This window comes from Pleurodeles waltl, chromosome 7, assembly GCF_031143425.1.
Source record: "Pleurodeles waltl isolate 20211129_DDA chromosome 7, aPleWal1.hap1.20221129, whole genome shotgun sequence".
NCBI classification, from domain to species: domain Eukaryota; kingdom Metazoa; phylum Chordata; class Amphibia; order Caudata; family Salamandridae; genus Pleurodeles; species Pleurodeles waltl.
The window spans coordinates 1,344,848,823-1,344,869,783 of record NC_090446.1 but is presented as its reverse complement, the minus strand read 5'-3'; positions in this window follow the sequence as shown (position 1 = coordinate 1,344,869,783).

Genomic DNA, 20,961 nt, shown 5'->3' with positions numbered 1-20,961 from the left:
CTTGAGGCTGATCTCTTACCAGGGAGCATGAAAGGAGGGAAGGCCCCGAATGTGCCTATTTCTTCTAGTCTGCTTCCCACAGGCGTTCACTTTCTAGGCCTGGCTCGGCCGGGTTTGCAGATCCAGCTTCACCATTTATTTATTTTCCTTCTTGTTGAATAGAGTTCATGTTTTTAAATGAGCCATCCCTGGTATGTATCTAGATAAGAGGAGTACTCTAGGGAAGCCAAGTTGCTTGTTTTCTTGCCGCTGATTACAGTGATTAAAGGGTCCCTTCAGCCTGGTCCTTGGCCCCAAGGTAGGTTGGACTCTGCAGAGCTATCCACTAGAAACCAGAGTAGATTTGTCATCAGAGATATAATTACTACATACCTCCATCTCAGGAGGGCGGAGGTACTTCTTTAGACTGGTCACTGTGATGAGTTTGGTGGCCTGCATGTTAGGTAGCTAAGCTAGTAATTGGAAATATTAGAACACGTCTTCCACTCGGTTTGTGGTGCTGGTGTGCTGCGCTGGTGGCCTAGGGCCATGACAGATCTTTCAACATGCTGCCGGAGTATGTTCTTTGTGGTGCTTTAGCCTCAGGCTATCAGAAATAGAGATGGGCAGGGACTGCTGAGGATGCAGCTACAAGCCTGACTTCCTCCCTTTATGTGCTAAGGGCTGGAGTTAGAACTTGGAGTTACTGCAAGCTATTTCCCTCAAGATAACGCTTACCCATTTATTCTATTATTTATACATGTGGCCATACCTAACTAGGCCTACTCTATACTATGCATGGCTGAAGGGGTTGGCTGCAGGACCTGTACCTAGCCACTGCGAGTGGCAAGTCTCCTGTCCCGCACAGCCAAAGAAGTTAGGCCCTATGCCCAACCGACCACCCTACAAGATTTCAACATTTGACTGTGTGCAGTGTGGTGTTGGGGACAGGGCCTGGCTGCTCTCAACTCCCAGTGAGCAGCCAAAACCCCATTGCTGGCCAACCCCCCTGATCTTACAGCACTACAAGGGCCGCCCCTTTTTTCACATCACAGCAGTACTATCATAAATATACATGGGGTGGTTTAATTGTATCTCAGGGGATGTCTCTCTGGGACCCCCCGCCCCCCAAACACACACACACACAAGGGACAGGGTGGTCAGGGTATACCTACCATACTTTCATATTCCTTATTTTAATTTGTTTTCTACGACATGGGGACCAAGTCCCCAAGTCACATAATGGCGGCTGTAACTTTCTCTTCATATTGTGGCCAGCCAATCAGATCACATGTTTTGACATTGTAGTACTGCAGTTGTACAGCGGGGGTGCTGCACTAGCTGATCAGATCATGTGTTTTAAGCTCACAGTACCACAGTACTCCACGGAAGTACAGAGAAGGTTCCACGTCACTAGATATCTATACATTTTTAACCTTAACTTCTGAAAAATAACTGAATTTACACTAAATCACAATAAGCACATTTACTGGATAAAGATATAGGTTTCTGCCAAATTTGGTGTAATTCTGTTAATTTAATTCTGTTCAACTATTTTGGATGTTGCTGTGTCTAACGTTCCAATGCAAAATTGCACAGAGAAAATGCATTTTGGGAACCCCTTTTTTTTGGCCCCCACAAAACACAGAACTGCTTGTTCCCAGTGGAAGCAAAAGAAAAGCTGCTCCCACAGGGTGGGAGTAATGCCAGCCACCACTGCACCTGGGATGGGTAATAGCAGGGAGCCAGCTCAGTTACGGGGGCCTTAGGGCTCACCCACAGCCCCCAATGTAAATAACGCTGCAGGGAAACCCGGTGGCTCCATGTAAAATGTGAGCCTAACTATAACCTCCCTGTTACCTTTGTCTTTTTAAGTGAAAAAAAATATAGATATGAAGATAGATAGATAGATAGATAGATAGATAGATAGATAGATAGATAGATAGATAGATAGATAGATAGATAGTGTTTGGCTATAATCAATTTTGACCACAGGTACTTGTAGTCCTTTGAGAATATTGGCAAACTAACATGGTATTGCTTGCTCATTTGGGCCCAATTGTGATTGGCTATTATCAATTTTGACCACAGGTACTTGTGCTCACCTGGGCTGTATGCTGCAAAGTTTGCAGATTGATAGGTTAGGTAATCAAGTAATACGTTCTGACCAGGTAGATAATTAGTGAGCCATGCATTCAACAATAATACAGGAAACCATGTTTGCTATTTAAGCATTTAATGGTATCATGTTCATTACCATACACTTTTCCTTTCCTTAGCCTGGTTGTTATTTAGACCATGTGAATACAATGAGGGCAGCAGGAGCATCTAAAATGTGTATTTTGATGTTAAAAAAAACTCATGTCCATGAAGGATTTTTATATGAATGATTTTTTCATGACAGATTTTGAATGTTGAGTCACGTATTTGATTATGAACTGCATTCAGTATGCTCAACTCTTGTTCATAGTGTTTTACTATGTCTAGTAAAAAAAAGTAGTATGTTACTTGAGTAAAAGTCTTTAGTTTTCACCATTATTCTTGCATCCAGTGCTGTGTATCTCTAGACATGTGTTTCAGGATGATTGTCCTTCTTCAGAGTAACAAGTTGTTTCAGAGGTGATGGAAATGCTGCTCGAACATCAGTTTGCTTAATGGTCTTGCTTGCATAGTAACATTTAAAATTTATTAGTTTCTTTTCATTATGTCTTTAGGGAGAGGATGGATTTACTACTGTATGCCGTTGAATGCCAATATCTTAGGTTGAATGAGGAGTTGTTTACACTTTTGAATGTACTTTTATTTTTTGTTGTATAGCATGATACAGGATTGTTCAATTGATGTAGAGTAAAGGTCATTATATCATGTAATGTGTTTTCTATTTCACTACTAGATGGCTCGATATATAACTTTCTTGGTCAGATCACAGTGTGTCTTAAAGAGTATAGAAACTCCCCATTTGGGAGACGAGCCAGAGACGTTCCCTTACTGTTTTTGAGACAGACTTCACATCAAGCCTTTCACTGGTTATTTTCCAAGTTTACCTCTCTAGACTTTACTGAGTAGTTCTTGTTACAAAGGATCCTTATCTCTCATTTGCTTTGCGCTACACCATATCTGACTGGCTTAAATTTAGATTAGCGCTCAGTTTTTCATTACATTTTGTCTTCTGTATTGACTGTTACATTTTTAAACAATCCTTCATGGTTTGTACTTTAAATCGTGTCTCGTGTGAATTTCCTGTTTGGATTTTTCTATGTGATTTCTCTGGGTTTATATGATTTATGCTTAGGCCTCTCATCCTTTGCAACTCACACATAGCCTGATTCAGCAAATCATCTCTTTTGATATAAAAATCACAGACATCCACCTGAAGGATAGCAGCATCTTGAGTAAAGCCTGTGACTTACGACATTTGGGTGGTTCCTTGTACAATCTTTAAGAATTTGGTCTAGATTTCTGGTGGGTGAAATCTTCTCTTTTAATGCACAAAAATTGATTTGTTGTATGGTTCAAGAGCTGTGTCATGTTTGGTGATATAGGGTCACAGTTTCTGCTACAGAAAATCTTCACATAGTAAGGACTGCAACGAGATAGTGGTTGGGGATGTAATGCATCAGTTATTTATTGGTCATCCTAATTACGCTGATTACCCTTCTAATCCCAGTACCTACAATCATCCCTCCTTAAGATCACTCCTTTCTACTGATCTTGATTCCCTATACCTGGCGATGGCAGGAGCTTTCAGAACTTTCCATCCATGTATACCAAAAGGAAAGAGGCGGAGCCCCAAGACTGGGAAGGACGGGGTTAGTTTTTACTTTATGGACTAGATTGAAGGAGTTGACAGCCGACCTCCAGAAAACCACAAGAAATGTCAAACTTGGGCTTCCTCTTCCTGGAATCATGCACATAAAGATTTTATATGTTCATGTAAGGTACCTGCTCCACGATTGCGGTCACTAGATTAGAAGTTATTGGAACTTCGCCGTCCAAGAGGCAGCAGAGTCTCTTCCTGGTTAGGCAGTGTTTGAAAAGGCAACGTGCATTGCACCTTATTTGTTTCCAGTTTTTTAGCATGTGCTTCACCTCCTTGCTACACATATTTGTATCTGATTTTCTCAGCAGATTGGATTGTTCCTTTGGAATTATCATCTATCATCTATTGTCTCCTCTAGCATCCTTTGCCATTGTTGTCATTTTGATTCAAGCAGTTTGGATCAAGTTACTTGTGGATCTTCTGACTCTGGGTCTGTATCTTGTTTGACTCTTTTCTCCTTAATGATGGCATGGGAGTTTAGGCGCTTTGCTGATTTCACCAATACAGACTACATCATAGAAAATAACTATATGGATTGCCAATGGAGTTTTTTCTCACTTTGTGGGTTTTATTTTCTATGTGCACCTCGCTAAAGGAGACAAATGTCCACTTTTCACATATAATATTCTGTGGAGAGTGTCATCCTGGCTATTAGGAGGAGTCGCCTGTTCCTCAGCCAATCGTACATGGCACTTACAGACCACTGACAGTGATATCCCAGTGGTCCCCTTAAGTGTCCAAGGCTTTTGTATGAATTCAGTTAAGTTACAAGAGTTTTTGGGTTCCATTACATGGTATTTTGCTTTACCACCCTGCACAGTTTAAGCAGGAACACATCTAAGTAGGTAATTTGATTAGTTGCCCTTCTGGTCCTACTGTGACTTGAATAATTCCACCAGTAACCAACTTTGATGCAGATTTGCAGTCCTTATGTGATATTCAGCAAGGAACAATGGATGTTTTGAGTTAAGGGACTCATTTTCATCTGAAATTACCTTGATAGAAAAAAACAAATGACTGTTTCATTGTTGGTGAAGAGAAGAGATGAAAGACAAACTAATTCAAGCTAAAGGTCCCACTTTCTTTGCCAAAACGTATTGATTCAACACTTATTGACTGGACAAAGATCTCAAGAAAGATGACTGGAAAAAGGAAAGTTTGAGTGGGTTACTCAACTTTTCTAAAAGTGTTGTCATCTAGGAAGTCTTTAATCACCATAGAGTCACCGCCTCGTGATCTGGCTGAAAGAGCCTCAAAAGTGTTAAAACAGATGCTTGTACAGGCCCCTCTTATATGCTATCCAGGCACTTTATAAAAGTTCTTTAATGAGATAGATGCTTCTGTAGGAGTGGTGGGAACAGCTTTACTTCAGAAACAGGACGGTGACTGGAAAGAACATTGAGTATTTTGTGTCCCGTAGTCTGTCAGAATCTGAACACAACTACTTTATGCTTAACAGAGAACTCCAGGCAATTAAGATGACTGCTGGTGAATAGAAACATTTCTTGATGGGGATCTAAGGGATGTCTGAAATTCGTCCTGAACATCAGAATGTACAATTATTGGGAAACCATCAATGAAGGTATACTCGTCAAACCAGCTGCACATTTTCCTTTGCACAGTATGATTTTGTCATGATTCACATTGCTGGTTCGAAAAATTCTTTGTCCCAACAGTGTCCAAGATTTTAACTCATTTATGAACAGTCTGTAATTCCATAGCAACACAAAAAGATGATGGACAGAATGCTTACCAGTGTCAAACATTCACCCCAGTCACAGATCTTGGCTAAATCTGCCGTTTTTTTGCTCACCGCACTTCCCCAGTTTGGACCCAGCCATATTCAAATCAGTCTTGACCCTTCTCCCCAGAAGTCCAGTCCATTGTTTAAAAAAACGATGGACTTAACCCAGATCTGTGAGTGAGGGTAAGTATTCAAAGAGTTTCAGCACTTCATCCATCATCTTTTTGTGCTGGTACAATCTGTAATTCCTTCACATTTGTTGCAAAGAGTAAACACTGTACAGAGAGAATAAAGGGTTTGTAAAAAAAAACCAAATGGGAGCAAAGCAGGCAGGGTTGTGAGACTTTTAAAACGGGGACTAAAGTAGAGTAAAGAGGGAAAATAAGAGGTTTGAAAAAACAACGGAAGTAGGGGCCAGATGTAGCAAAGGGTTTTTCCCATTCTGTGTCAATGGGAAAATGTGTTCGTACATATGGCCCTAAATCGTTAAGGGAAGTAAATTTGTGTGTGTGAGTTAGGTGTTTGTAAAAAATGGGAGTAGGGCTGGAGAGGGAAGTAAGCAGTGTGAAAAAAGGATTAAAGCAGGAGTAAGGGGTTTGCAAAAAGTGGAACAAAAGCAGGAGCTAATGTTATGGGTTTGATAAAAATGAGTAAAACAGGAGTGGCAGTAAGACATTTGTTCAAAAAAAAAAAGCCTGAGGTGGAGTAAAGGAGTTTGGAAAAAAAGGAGTGATGTGGGATGAGGGAGTTTGTAAAAAAAATCTAGAGGACAGCAAGAGGTGGAGTAAGGGGTTTAAAAAGAAGTACAGCGGTAAGGGGCATAGGGGGTTGTAAAAGAGGGAGAAAAGTATTAAGGGGCCTAAAGGTTGTGTAAAAAAGAATTATATTTGGAGGAGGAGTAAGGGGTTTGTGAAAACAGGAGTAAAGTAGGAGAGGGAGTAAGAACTTTAAAGTACCTGAAGTAAAGAGGGAGTGGGGGCACTGCAAGGGGCAGGGAGGCAGGGAATATGATCTTGAAAAAAAAAGGAATGGGAGTTATGGAAGAGACCCCTGCCCCTTAAAAACCACAAAACAAAAATCAAACATGAAGAAGCAAAAGTTTCTTCAACAATGGCTTTAGTCAGGTTGATTTTGTCAACCTGGTGACAGCCATTCTAAAAAAAAAATGTAAACAATTATTCAATTAAATAAATTAATCAGAACCATTTTCTACTTGATAGATTTTCATTGTGATCACATACAAGCAATATTAATACTCACTTGTGCTTCCCTACTTACCATACACTCTTCCTCTTTTGGGAGAGAAATTGCAGCCCCTCCACTTGGTCCTAGATGTTGTGCCTTTACTGTTGCTCTTTTAAGCCCAATACAACACTTCAGATCACCACTGTCTTTCTCTCTCTGTCTCTCACCTAAACCCCTTTTTCCCTTTGCACATGGATTCCCTTTACTATCCTAATGTTTTCCGAGGAAGTGATTGAACTCTCATGGGGAGAAAGAGGGATTGGTCTCCATATCCTGCACTTGATAACGTGTATCACGATAGAAATGAAGATGTGTCAGAGCTCCTCTATTTCTCACCACAGGAGAGTTAATACTTCTTTGTATTTGGTTTTACAATCTTTTTGGAGGTCAACTGTTCATTACGATCTTCAAGAATGTGTTCCTGCCTGTCCCATTTGTACTCAACCCAAATCCCTATATTCTAAGCCTTTTGGATATTTGCAGGCAATGCTTCCATTTTCTGAAGATTATTGTGTGAGAATGGCGGGAATACACACATTTTAAAAGTTAGACAATTGTTCTCCATTCCAAAAGTTACTCATAGCTGAAGAAATGGCCACAGTTGAAGAAATGAGCAAGTGGTTTTTGACAGATCTATTTCCTCTTCAAGAATTGCCTCATACAATCATCTGTGACAGTGGCACTCAGTGTCTGTCATGTTCTTGGAAGATTCTGTGGGATATTCACAGATGTAACTCTACACTGCTGAGAAAGTTGCACGATAATTTTACTCTCACACTTTTAAGTAATTTTGCTACTTTTAGCAATTCACCATTGACAAGAGTAAAGTTACTTAAACAGGTAGACTTACATCCCCTGAAACAGCTGGGAGAGAGAAATTCATGAGCATAGATTACTACTGCCAAAAAGGAGTAGTAGTAAGTCCAGCTCCACACATGACCATCACTGGTTTCGCAACACCCTCACACAGAAAATAATGGAGGCAGGGACTTAAAATACAATCCATTCGAAATAATGTTGCATGAATTTTTTTTTTTTTACTTTTTAAATTTATATATAAAATAATTTAATGCTAAAAATGATAACATAATTCGAGAATTGACAATATGTTAAATTAAAATATTTTAATAACATGTTTTTAACTTAAACATAAATGTAACAAAATAATTAGATTATTTTAAATTAATTCTACAACTAACCTTTTTGTAATTTTTAATACATAATAAATAAACATTTTACTTCAGAAGGTATTTTTTCATACATCTTAAAAAATAATATTATTTTAATGTAATATATTTGAATTAATAAGATATTTAACGCACAATTGAGTAAATAGTGCAGTAGCATTTTTTATTTCTTCTACATTTAAAATAAATATATAAAGTTAATTAAGATTAACACTCAACTTAAAAATATGTATACTAATTTTGTTCAAGCGTAACAAATCTTTTTACTTGTATCATTTTGTTTGATGTGTGAACCATCAACTGACCTATTCAATATTATTTAATCAAACCTATAAATGTACAATTCACTAACAAACCTTTTTTACAAATAGTATAAATTTGACGGTCAATTCAAGTCACACAATAGCAATTTTGTTTAAATTTCTTTGCATTTTCATTTGTAGACATTAACTGGTTCTGTGCCGCGGACGTAATGGTTACGTCCTGCGGCACAGTGCTCATGTGCCGAGGACGTAACCATTACGTCTTCGGCACTGAGCTCAGAGGGAGCGCTAGCGCTCCCTCTGTGGGTTTTCCCTCCCACCCCCACAAGGCAGGGATGGAAGGGGAAGCCCTTCCCCTTCCACCCCGACCCCCCCAATCCCTCAGTGACGTCTGATGACGTTAGCGCACAAATGCGCGCTGACCTCATCAGAGGCCACTTCCCCATCGCGCTGGATCAGAAGAGAAATGCAAAGCTTTCTCTTCCGATCATGTGATGGGGGCCAGAGAGGCTTCAAAGGGAAGGAAAGGAATTTCGTTCCCTTTGAAGTCTCTCAGAGCATTTTAAAAGCCGGATTGTAAAGCAATCCGGCTTTTGAAATGCCCACTAGACACCAGGGATGTATTTTTCAAGGGAAACTGGCATGAGGGGAGCGACCCCTTGGGCAAGGGTCGCTCCCCAGGGGGGGCAATATTTTTCAAGGCCTTTTCTGCCCCCCCTGAGGGCAGATCGGCCTAATGTTAGGCCGATCTGCTCCAGGGGGGGCTGAATCCACTAGGCACCAGGGATCATTTTGTTGTTTGTTTTTTTGTGTGTTTCTTTTGTTTTTGTTTTTTAGTTGGGAAGCGACCCCTTAGGCAAGGGTCGCTCCCTAGGGGGCAAGTTATATTTAGGCCATTTCTGCCCCCTTTGGGTGGAGATTGGCCAATTTTTATGAGTCCAGTCTGCTCCCAAGGGGGGCATCAACCACTAGACACCAGGGAGTTTTTTTTTTTATGCCAAATTCACGGAAGGGGAGCGACCCCTTAGGCAAGGGTCACTCCCCAAGGGAGCAAATTTATTTTAGGCCATATCTGCCCCCAGGGGGGGGGGCAGAATCCACTAGACGCCAGGGATAATTTTTTTGTTTGTTTATTTTGTGTTTCTTTTGTTTTTGTTTTTAGTTGGGAAGCAACCCCTTAGGCAAGGGTCGCTCCCTAGGGGGCAAATTTATTTTAGGCAGATCGGCCTATTGTTATTAGGCCGATCTGCCCCTGGGGGGGCAGAAGCCTCTAGGCGCCAGGGACACATTTTTTTGTGTTTTTTTATGTTTTGTTTAGTTTTTTAGAGGTGGGGAGCGACCCATTAACCATGGGTCGCTCCCCAGGGGGGTGGGGGGGCAAATTTATTTTAGGCCATTTCAGCCCCCTCCGGGGGCAGAAGCCTCTAGGCGCCAGGGATAAAAAAAATTTTTATTTTTTTTTTTTAGAGGTGGGGAGCGACCCCTTAGGCAAGGGTCGCTCCCCGGGGGAGAGGGGGGCAAATTTATTTTAGGCCTTTTCTGCCCCCAGTGGGGGCAGAAGCCTCTAGGCACCAGGGATACATTTGTTTGAGGTTTTTTTTGTTGTTTTGTTTTTTAGAGGTGGGGAGCGACCCCTTAGGCAAGTTTATTTTAGGCCTTTTCTGCCCCTCCTGGGGACACATCGGCCTATTGTTATTAGGCCGATCTGCCCCCAGCTGTGGCAGAAACCTCTAGGCGCCAGGTATAAAAAAAAATGTTTGTTTTTTTTGTTTTGTTTTTTAGAGGTGGGGAGCGACCCCTTATTCAATGGTCGCTCCCCCGGAGGGCAAATTGTATTTAGACCATTTCTGCCCCCAAGAGCCAATTTTTGTTAGGCCAATCTGTCCCCATGGGGGCAGAAACCACTTAGGCACCAGGGATTGGCCATACCTCCACCCCAAATAAATGGGGCCAAAGTTGTTCTGCCCACTAGTGGGCAGATGGGGCAATTACCCCTGATCCACACCCCGGGGGGGGCAGAAAGTCTACTAGATGCCAGGGAATTTTTAAAAAACAAAAAATATTGGGGTGGTGGCTACCAACCAGTATGGGCCTGGTTACGCCCCCACCTCAACTGAAGGGGGTAACAGTCTTTCAGCTCTCCCCCGCACTCTAAAACATCTTATCCCACAGCAAGCAAGAAGACATTTGATTATTTTGGGTTTTAGTTTTACATTTGGGCCATGAGAGCTTAGCTTACTCTCAAAATCGTCCCCCTTGGAATGGTGAGAACCTGCACTTTATGGACTTTGGGACGCTGCCATGTAGAAAAATCCACAAGACGTAGACACATCTGAAAACTAAACATCTGGGTGATTAAAGGGTGGTGTGTTTCACATGCACCTCGCACCATTTTTGTACCCACAATCCCCTGCAAACCTCCAACTTTGCTGGAAATCACACCGTTTTCCCACGTTTTTGTGATGGAACCTTCCAGAATCTGCAGGAATCCACAAAATCCCTACCACCCAGCATTGTCTCATCTATACCGATAAAAATTCTGCTGCACTTGTCAGCCTAAAAATGTTTTTTTGCAAACTGCCCTTTTGAACCCCCTTTGGTTCCCCTTTCACAAGCACTTGGCCCACCTACACAAATGAGGTATCATTTTTACCGGGAGACTGAGGGGAACATTGGGTGGTATGAAATGTGTCCCAGTGCGAAGATCCCACACAGAAATGTGGGAAAAAATCGATTTTTTATCTAAATTTGAGGTTTGCTGAGGATTCTGAACAAGAAAACATTGGGGGATCCACGGAAGTCACACCTCACTGGACTCCCTCGGGTGTCTAGTTTTCAGAAATGTCTGGGTTTGGTATGTTTCCCTAGAAGGCTGCTGAGCCCAGGACCAAAAACGCAGGTGCCCTCCCGCAAAAACAGGTAGTTTTGTATTTGATAATTTTGATGTGTCCAGGTAGTGTTTTGGGGCATTTCCTTTCGCGGGCAGTAGTCCCACCCACAAAAGTGAGGTACCATTTTTATCGGGAGACTTGGGGGAATGCTGGGTGGAAGGAAATTTGTGGCTGCTCTCTGATTCCAGAACTTTCTGTCACCGAAATTAGAGGAAAAAGTGTTTTTTCGGCCAAATTTTGAGGTTTACAAAGGATTCTGGGTAACAGAACCTGGTCAGAGCCCCACAAGTGTTATTGCCCCTTGTCTTTCTCTACATCTTTTCCTTCAAATGTAAGACAGAGTGTAAAAAAGACGTCTATTTGAGAAATGGCCTGTAATTCACGTGCTAGTATGGGCACCCCGGAATTCAGAGATGTGCAAATAACCACTGCTTCTCACCTTGGCGGTCATTCTGGTCATTCAGGAGACCGCGGATGCCATTCTGGCTTTCCCGCTGGGCCGGCGGGCGACCGCCAAAAGGCCGCCCGCCGGCCCAGCGGGAAAGCCCCTGCAACATAGAAGCCGGCTCCGAATGGAGCCGGCGGTGTTGCAGGGGTGCGACGGGTGCAGTAGCACCCGTCGCGATTTTCACTGTCTGCAAAGCAGACAGTGAAAATCTTCATGGGGCCCTGTTAGGGGGCCTCTGCACTGCCCATGCCAGTGGCATGGGCAGTGCAGGGGCCCCCAGGAGCCCCACGACACCCATTCCCGCCATCCTGGTTCTGGCGGTGTAAACTGCCAGAAACAGGCTGGCAGGAAGGGGGTCGGAATCCCCATGGAGGATTCCCTGGGCCAGGGGAAAACCGGTGGGAAACCGCCGGTTCCCCTTTTCTGACCGCGGCTTTACCGCCGCGGTCAGAATGGCCCTGGAAGCACCGCCAGCCTGTTGGCGGTGCTTCCGTAGTCCCCGGCCCTGGCGGTCATGGACCGCCAGGGTCGGAATGACCCCCCTTATCTTGTGGCCATTTTGGAAATACTAAGGTTTTCTTGATACCTATTTTTCATTTTTTATATTTCAGCAAATAAATTGCTGTATACCCGGTATAGAATGAAAACCCATTGCAAGGTGCAGCTCATTTATTGGCTCTGGGTACCTAAGGTTCTTGATGAAACTACAAGCCCTATATATCCTCGCAACCAGAAGAGTCCAGCTGACGTAACGGTATATTGCTTTCAAAAATCGGACATCGCAGGTAAAAGTTACAGAGTAAAACATAGAGAAAAATGGCTGTTTTTTTCACCTCAATTTCAAAATTCTTTTATTTCAGCTGTTATTTTCTGTAGGAAACCCTTGTAGGATCTACACAAATGACCCCTTGCTGAATTTAGAATTTTGTCTACTTTTCAGAAATGTTTAGCTTTCTGGGATCCAGTATTTTTTTCTTACCCATTTCTGTCACTAACTGGAAGGAGGCTGAAAGCACAAATAATAGTGAAAATGGGGTATGTCCCAGTAAAATGTCAAAATTGTGTTGAAAAATTGGGTTTTCTAATTCAAGTCTGCCTGTTCCTGAAAGCTGGGAAGATGGTGATTTTATCACCGCAAACCCTTTATTGATGCCATTTTCAGGGGAAAAACCACAAGCCTTCTTCTGCAGCCCTTTTTTTCCCATATTTTTTTAAAAAACGAAAATGTTGCTGTATTTTGGCTAATTTCTTGGTCTCCTTCACGGGAACCCACAAAGTCTGGGTACCTCTAGAAACCCTAGGATGTTGGAAAACAAGGACCCAAATTTGGCGTGGGTAGCTTATGTGAACAAAAAGTTATGAGGGCCTAAGCGCAAACTGCCCCAAATAGCCAAAAAAGGCTCGGCACAGGAGGGGAAAAGGCCTGGCAGCGAAGGGGTTAAACAGGAGTATCATATACATATTTAGCCTATTACAAGATGGCCTCAGTATGGACAGCCTATTCCCATGATGCTATGGCCTTTGATTGCACTACATCAGGCTTTCTTATGCATCGTTTTTTTCTATCATTCAATGTGCTCTTGATTTGTCACTTTTTCCAAATGACACTGGTTCCTGGCATATCTTCAAGGCTGTGTTTGAAAAGCACTTTCGTAACTCCCTATCATTTACTTTCATTTCAAAATGGCGACAGCCCGCCCAACCCCATTTTGCGTAATTGAGGTGACATACTCATGCATGTTTTTTAATCACGCCCGCTATGGCGGCATGCGTTGAACCAACGGTAGTGAGGTTGCTTTGCCAGGAGTCATTCTAACAGCTGTTGACTATGGAGAGGTGTACATGCATTGAGCCCTAACATACGTGTGAGTACACCTTGCAAAGAGTCCCTGCTCATTTATGGATTGAGCCATACTATTTCTACCACGCCACTCTACTGTATATGTAATATCTGCAGAGTACAACAGCTGCTTTGATATAATGTGCGCTGGCGCCATGAGAAAAAGTGGACACCAGTAAGAATAAAACATAGGCATGGACCAAGAAGCCTAAGACCAAAGCTATTAGGCTGTACAATTTGCATCTGTTTTTCTAGGTCACTGAGCAAGCACCATGTATAAAAGATTGATTGTACCTTCTTTTCAAAATGATTATTGAGCAATAACAAAAAAGGACAAGAAGACTTTTTGCCCTTCTTCTATGGCAAATCCACATGCGCATGTCACTGGTTGGCATGCTACATGGAATATATATCGTTGGGAGTGATAATTGGCATTGATCGGAGGCACGAGTGAGCACGAAACAGTGTAGTAATGTAATGCGCAGCACTATGGTTTCATGTTAAACTTGTTGACATTAGAGAGGACGTTGCTCGAATGCACGAAGACAGCACTGATTTCTTGTGTGACATGCAACATCTTGGTGAGGGTCAGTTGTCATTAATCAAGAAACACGGGTGTGCACTAAAAAGAATAATGTAATGTGTAATCACAATGACTTCATGTTGAACTTGTTTGAATGGCGATAGGTGGTACTTGAGTACATGAAGGCGGCTTTTGATTTCCTTCAAGACACTAATGGCTTTAGGTTTTCTTATGTTTCTGTCCTGTGTCAAGTAGGCATGCAAGAGAGGATGGTGGTATTTGATCCAGTATCTTTATTTTTTTAGTTCTTGGTCACTTGTCAACCAACGTTTCTAATCAAACCTGCAATTCTATAGAGGCGCCAAAATGCGTCCACCTGTTATTCCTTTGTAGGAGCCAACAGAGGGTGAACTTCAAAATATTTTTTTCGCTTGAAAAGCAAAAAACTTGTTATAAAGACACTTTATTTCTACCTTTCCTGTGCTACCTCCACGTAGATTATGGACGTTCGATGTGCATTCATAAACATCACTTAAAGTTTTCAAAAATTGTGGTCGGGACAGGCAGGATATGACCACAGAATATGTGTGTTTTTGTAATCATATGTCATTTTGGGCCAGATATACGAAATTCCAGCATTGCGACTTGCAATTTGCGAGTCGCAATGCAGGATGGTGTCCCTGACACCACCTGCGAGTCGCAAGGGGGTCGTAAAGGCCCACCTCAATAATATTAATGAGGTGGGTTGCAAATTGTGACCCCCCTTGCGAGTCGCAGCACTCATAGGGAGGGTGGCCTGCTGGAGACAGCAGACCACCATGTCTGTGACTGCTTTTTAAATAAAGCAGTTTTTTTTTTGTATTGCAGCCCGTTTTCCTTAAAGGAAAACGAGATGCATTACAAAATGAAAAATTAAACGTTTCAGTTTCATTTTTTCAGAGCAGGCAGTGGTCCCTAGGACCACTGCCTGCTCTGAATTATTTTTTTTCAAGTCCATTCACAAAGGGGAAGGGGTCCCATGGGGACCCCTTCCCCTTTGTGAATGGGTTACCACCAGTGTGACACTGGTGGTAACTGCGAATTGCTTTGCGACCGCGCTCACGGTCACAAAGCAATCCTACATCGTGATGCGACTCGCAAATAGGAAGGGGAACACCCCTTCCGATTTGCGACTCACAGTCCCATTTTGCGAGTCGGTAACCAGGTTACCGACTCGCAAAATGGGAATGGGCATCGCGATGTGGCTTTTGCGCCTCGCAAACAGCGATTTTTGATGTTTGCGAGGCGCAAAAGCCTTGCTAAATCTGGCCCTTTGTTTCTTAATATTCATTTCGTCCATTTGTGTTTATTTGTGTGAATTGTTATGATTCCATATTATTAAAACAACACCCACAAATGCAGAACACAAAATAAATGCCCATAGGGTTGTGTACAAAGATATGGATATTTGGCAGTTACTTTAATACATTTGGCTTTATGCAATTTAAAATTGTAATTTGCTAACAAATACATGTTGTTTTGCACTTGAGATAACTTGATTCTTATGTTTCCCATTGTTTTATGGTCAGTGAATTCTTACCATGGCTGTTCTGCTGACACCAATTCTTAAAAATTTGGAATTAAAAGTAAACTATACAAAACAATTTAAGTTAGAGATTACTTTCCTATTTACTTCTGCAGCTGCTGAACTTTGAGTGACTCATATGGTCTGTGCTCATTGGAAGTGAAATGTGGTATAATTGACAGACCTTGATTGAACATTTAGTTATTGCATTGTTGATACAGACCCTGCTGACAGGCTGCAGGGCCGTCCTGTACCAAGTCCCTATCACAATTAACCGGCCAACCACCTGAATAAGATCGGAGGGGGGGGTGTTCTGCCTAACTGCTACCCCCCTGCCATTCAAGGACCAAATCTGGGCCAGTGCTCTAGCTAGAGGTGCTAGTAGACCCCACTGAGAGGGGAGAGAGCTCTGACTGTTGGGAAAGAGGACACTATACTAAACTATACAGAAGAGTCCCTGCATACTAAGTCGGATTTCCCTGCCTAGTTGCGAGTGAAAACTTGTGCAACTATTGTGAGGTCAGGGCTCCTCCAGGAAATTAGGTGGTGCCATATTGTTACATGTGTGTTATTACTTCGAGGTATACTTACCATGATGTTCTTACATCGTTGTGAGTGTTACGTTACGAAGTGTTTCATCAGGATTAGTTACTTCACATAAGGTAAGTAGCATGTCTTTAAATTAGTAGGTAGTTATAAAAGTTATTATAATTATTTAAACTGTAAACAAAATGTAATTTAATGTGAAAAAGATATATTTAAAACATAAAATGTTTCAGTATTTTTTAAAATACATAATATTAAAATTAATAATTCTTTAAAAAAACACGTTATTTTATGTATCGTATTAATATTGAATCAATACAAACACATAGGGCCTGATTAGAAGTTCGGCGGACGGTTTTCCCCATCCACCAAACTTCTGACAGGGAGGTTGCTGCCACACTGACTACCTCCCCGCCGGATCCATAAAGAGTTTCCTGCTAGGTCAGTGGGCGGAATCCTGAGTTTCCATCCACTGGCCTAGTGGGGAACAGCCTACAGCATAGTCTCCGGCTCGTAATCGAGTCACCAGAAATGCTGTAGTGAGCAGGGTGCTGGCAATGTTCACAATGGTGCTGGCCAGTTGGGCCTCTGCACTGCCCATGCCAAGTGCATGGGCAGTGCAGGGGCCCCCTGCACCTGTTCTCCACCAGCCTTTCCATGGCAGGGGTACCGCCAAGAAACCGCTGGCGAAGTGGGTCGTAATCCCCAGGACAATGCTGCTTGCAGTGCTGCCCTGGCGGATTAGGACCGCCACCACCTCCAGACCGCCGGGATTTCCAATCCTGGTGGAGCTGGCGGTTCCCTGGCAGCCCGACCACCAGGGCTGTAATGTGGTGCTCAGACCGCCGCATTGGCAGCGGTCCAACCGCCATCGGCGAGTCTGGCAGTCTAGTGACCGCTAGACGCATAATGAGGCCCATTATGTTTTGGTAACATTTATTATATTTAGGATACCACTTTTTGTTGTCATTTTTTTCTTACACATATGGTTGTAGCGTCTTCAGTCTATGGTCAAGGGTAGACAGGCTATGCTGCTGCAGAAAGGTAAAAAAAATAAGAAAATGTAAGTTATCTTTGGGTATTTTGGTTTTTTTGTGCTTTTAGTTTCACATGTTACCCGAATTTATGTCTACCAGGGCACTTGGATGATGGGGTATGTCTTTTTGAAAAACAAAACAAAAAGGAAATAGGGAATGTTGGGGGCTTCCTCCGACAACAGCACTCCTCTCAATTTATTTTACAGTTTTCCTGGAGTCCTTCATCAGTACTGTCAGCATAGAAAATAACAGTAAGTGTTGTTATAAATGCTTACGTAAAAACGGTGTTTTTTTTTCTCTATGTTACTTTTACGTTTTCTTCATTTTACCTCAGTTTCTTACTGCAGTAGTATTGCCTTTCTCTTCCTCTTTCTTGATTTTGTTTGTTTTTTCTGCGGTTTTCGTCAAACTCTTCTGCTTCTTTTTTTGGAAGCTGTATCTGTGGGTAGAGAAGTTATGAGTATTACGTTTTCTTTTTATGTTTAGCATTTTTCTCCTGTGGAAAAACAGTTTTGCGTTTGTTTTTTATCCTATTTAGCTGTTTTGGGTTTTCATTGATGGGTGCTGTCAGGAAAAATGGTTGATTTCTTTTTTTGTCAGATATGTAGTTTTTTGTCACAAAAGAATTACATAAAATTGTTAATTCTACTTCTTGCTTTATTACTAATGTTCACGTTACAAGGAACCTGACGCAATGTTTGAACGTGCTTACCCTTTTTGAAAGGAAGGTGGCGCTGTTGTCTTGTCTTCACAGAGCTTGTTTGGGCACATCTTCACTAGTCTCCTCACAAGTGTCAGTAAGGTCAGCTCACGAGTGTCCCCAATAGGGTGGATGCTGCTTATTGTATGTTTTTTTAGGTGTTATCACTTTTTTACGCAAAAGATGTATGTATAGTGATCTAGAATGCTAAGTAATTATCCCCATCTTGGATGACTTTCTGCAGAATCAGATTTTCATTTATTTTTTAAACAAGGGAACGGAGATTTGCATTAAAATAACAAATATTTAGCCTTCTTGTATACTAGCTTAAAAAATATTTTAAAATATATAGTACAGTGTGAAAACATGGACGGTAAAGGCACATTTCGTATGAGTATGTAAACCAGAGGTCTTAAAACTTTTTTAGGCTGAGCCCCCCATGTAAACCCTTTTTAGACGTCGAGGCCCCCCCACACCCACACCACCGCGCCCCCACTACCCGACAACAAAAAATGCTGGAAGCTGGTGCCCTGCATCAACAACAGCCATTCCCATCCACAGAGTCCAGGTTGTATATGGAAAATAATATTAAATAATGTAAGAGTTCATAGTAAACTGAAGTCTTTGCAGTGCCTCTGGTTAAGTGACAGATGTTTATTACAAAGTTCAAATGAAAAGTCTCCAAGAAAAATTACAATCCTGCTTTATTTTTCACATAAAACACAAAATTTGGTATGGATTAATAAAAACACTAACTATATCTGACAGACAGACCTGTCACAGATATTTGCAGACTCATAAATTCTATTTAGGCAATTGGATCAGTAAGATTATTGAACAAAAGAAACATCTGAGGATGGTGAGCAGAAGGGCAAGACTTGCAGCAGGGTTTAATAAACCAGGTTGTAATTTCTCTGTTTCAAAGAGACAACAGCAAAGAAACCTGAATGCTCATAATTTTTTTAATATATTTTTTGCATTTTTATGTAGCGCAAACACAACCCAAAGGTATTGGAGTGCTTTACAAGAGCACCTTTTACATTACACAAAGACACATTCATTTTTTGTAAGCACAGTAAGATTAAGGCCCTCATTACAACCCTGGCGGTCGGTGTTAAAGCGGCGGTAATACCGGCAACAGGCCGGTGGAAAAAAAAATTGAATCACGACCATGGCGGAAACCGCCAACATAGACAGCCACTTTAACACTCCGACCGCCACGGCGGTAGAAACAAACACTGCGGTGGTCACCGCCAACAGACAGGCGGAGGACAAAGTACCGCCCACCGTATCACAACAGACCTATCCGCGACCTTTTCCGGGGCAGAACCAACGCTATCAAAAGCACGGCGGAAACAGTACACAGAAGGGAAACCACCCAACTCTTGACACCCAACGAGGAACCAGGACGCCATGGAGCCCGAACGACACGTACTGCCCATGCTGGTCTTCCTTCTGCTCTACCAGGAGCAGGACAGACGCCCTCGACGACTATGGTGAGTAATGCACCTACAACACAGGGGATACACGCAATACCCCCACCCTCACCCACAACAACATACACACATATACATGCAGCAACATTACATATACACCCCCCCACGCCCTGGAAAACGCAAGGAAAAAATTAAATGATTGTAACAATTGTAATCATTAAAAATCTGATAGTGAAAGTTCAAAATTTAGTCTATACAAATATGTACACCAACTACACAAGTCCTGATAGTGTACCAATCATTGTCCGTGGACCAGTGGTCCCAAAATGCATGGGTGAAGCCCTCACAAGATACCTGACTCGAAACGGAGAGAACACTGCAGGAGCATCAGATCGAAAATAAACAGGCACCTCAGGGGGAAGGGAAGAGGGGGCACCTCAGCCGGATGAACGCACAATGCCACTGCTGCACGAGGGGGCTCCATGCCCATTGCTGTATCCTGGGGAGTGCAAAGCCACAGTCTCTCAAGTCTTTCCAGTGGGTGATTTGCCCACTGCTTCATCCTGGGGAGTGCAAAGCCACAGTCTCTCAAGTCTTTAGTGGGTGGTTTGCCCACTGCTTCATCCTGGGGAGTGCAAAGCCACAGTCTCTCAAGTCTTTACAGTGGGTGGTTTGTCCACTGCTTTATCCTGGGGAGTGCAAAGCCACAGTGTTTCAAGTCTTTCAAGTGGATAACAGTCTCCACTGGTTCTGGAGGGGGCCTGGTGCCCACAGTGCTTCATCCTGCGAAGGACTGAGGTAGTGGATGTGATTCTCCACTGGTTCTGGAGGGGGCATGGTGCCCAGAGTGCTTCATCCTGCCAAAGACTAAGGTAGTGGATGTGATTCTCCACTGGTACTGGAGGGGGCCTGGTGCCCAGAGTGCTTCATCCTGCCAAGAACTGAGGTAGTGGTTGTGATTCTCCACTGGTTCTGGAGGAGGCATGGTGCCCAGAGTGCTCCACATGCAGTGTGGCGGTACCATTCCCTCACCTGGGTGTGTGTGCCACGAGATTGCCTAGGAACAGGTAGCATGATACACCATGGAGGAAGAGACATACCCCACACTGCTGCGGCTTAGCCTTCCACCTGCAGGTGCAGTGATGGAAGTCATGCCTCATGGAAGCTGGGCAGGGTCCAGGAAGTTTCCTCCAGCCTCGGACGACTGACCACTGGGGATGGTAGCCATGTCAGCGGTGGTGCCACTGTCTGTGCACGTCGCTGGACTGGTGGCAGTGCTTGCGGCGGTGTCTGTGGCGGCGGTGCTGGCGGTGGTGCATGGGTCAGCACCTGTTGAGGGACACAGCAGGACGTCTCCTGCAGCCTCGGATGGCTGCCCACTGGGGAAGATGCTGGGGACTGTTGCTGAGGCTGCAGACGTGCTGGTGGCGGTGCAGGTGGCTGTGCAGGTGGCGGTGAAGGTGGCGGGGCAGGTTGCGGTGTTCGCCGCCGTACAGGTTGATGTAGTCGTGGACAGAATGGGTGACACTAGTCCCTCAGTCTGTGCCACCGTGCCCTGTCCTGACCTGCTCTTCTGCTTTTGTCCCTTCCCCACCTTTGATGGTGCCGCAGGTGTCTTGCCACTGTCCCCTTTTGTTTTGGCGGAGCCTTTAGTGGCTGGTAGGTGCGGCTTCTCCCTCCGGGATGTGGGCACCTTCTTCACCTTGGCAGGTGCCAGAATGTCCTTGCCCTCGCTACG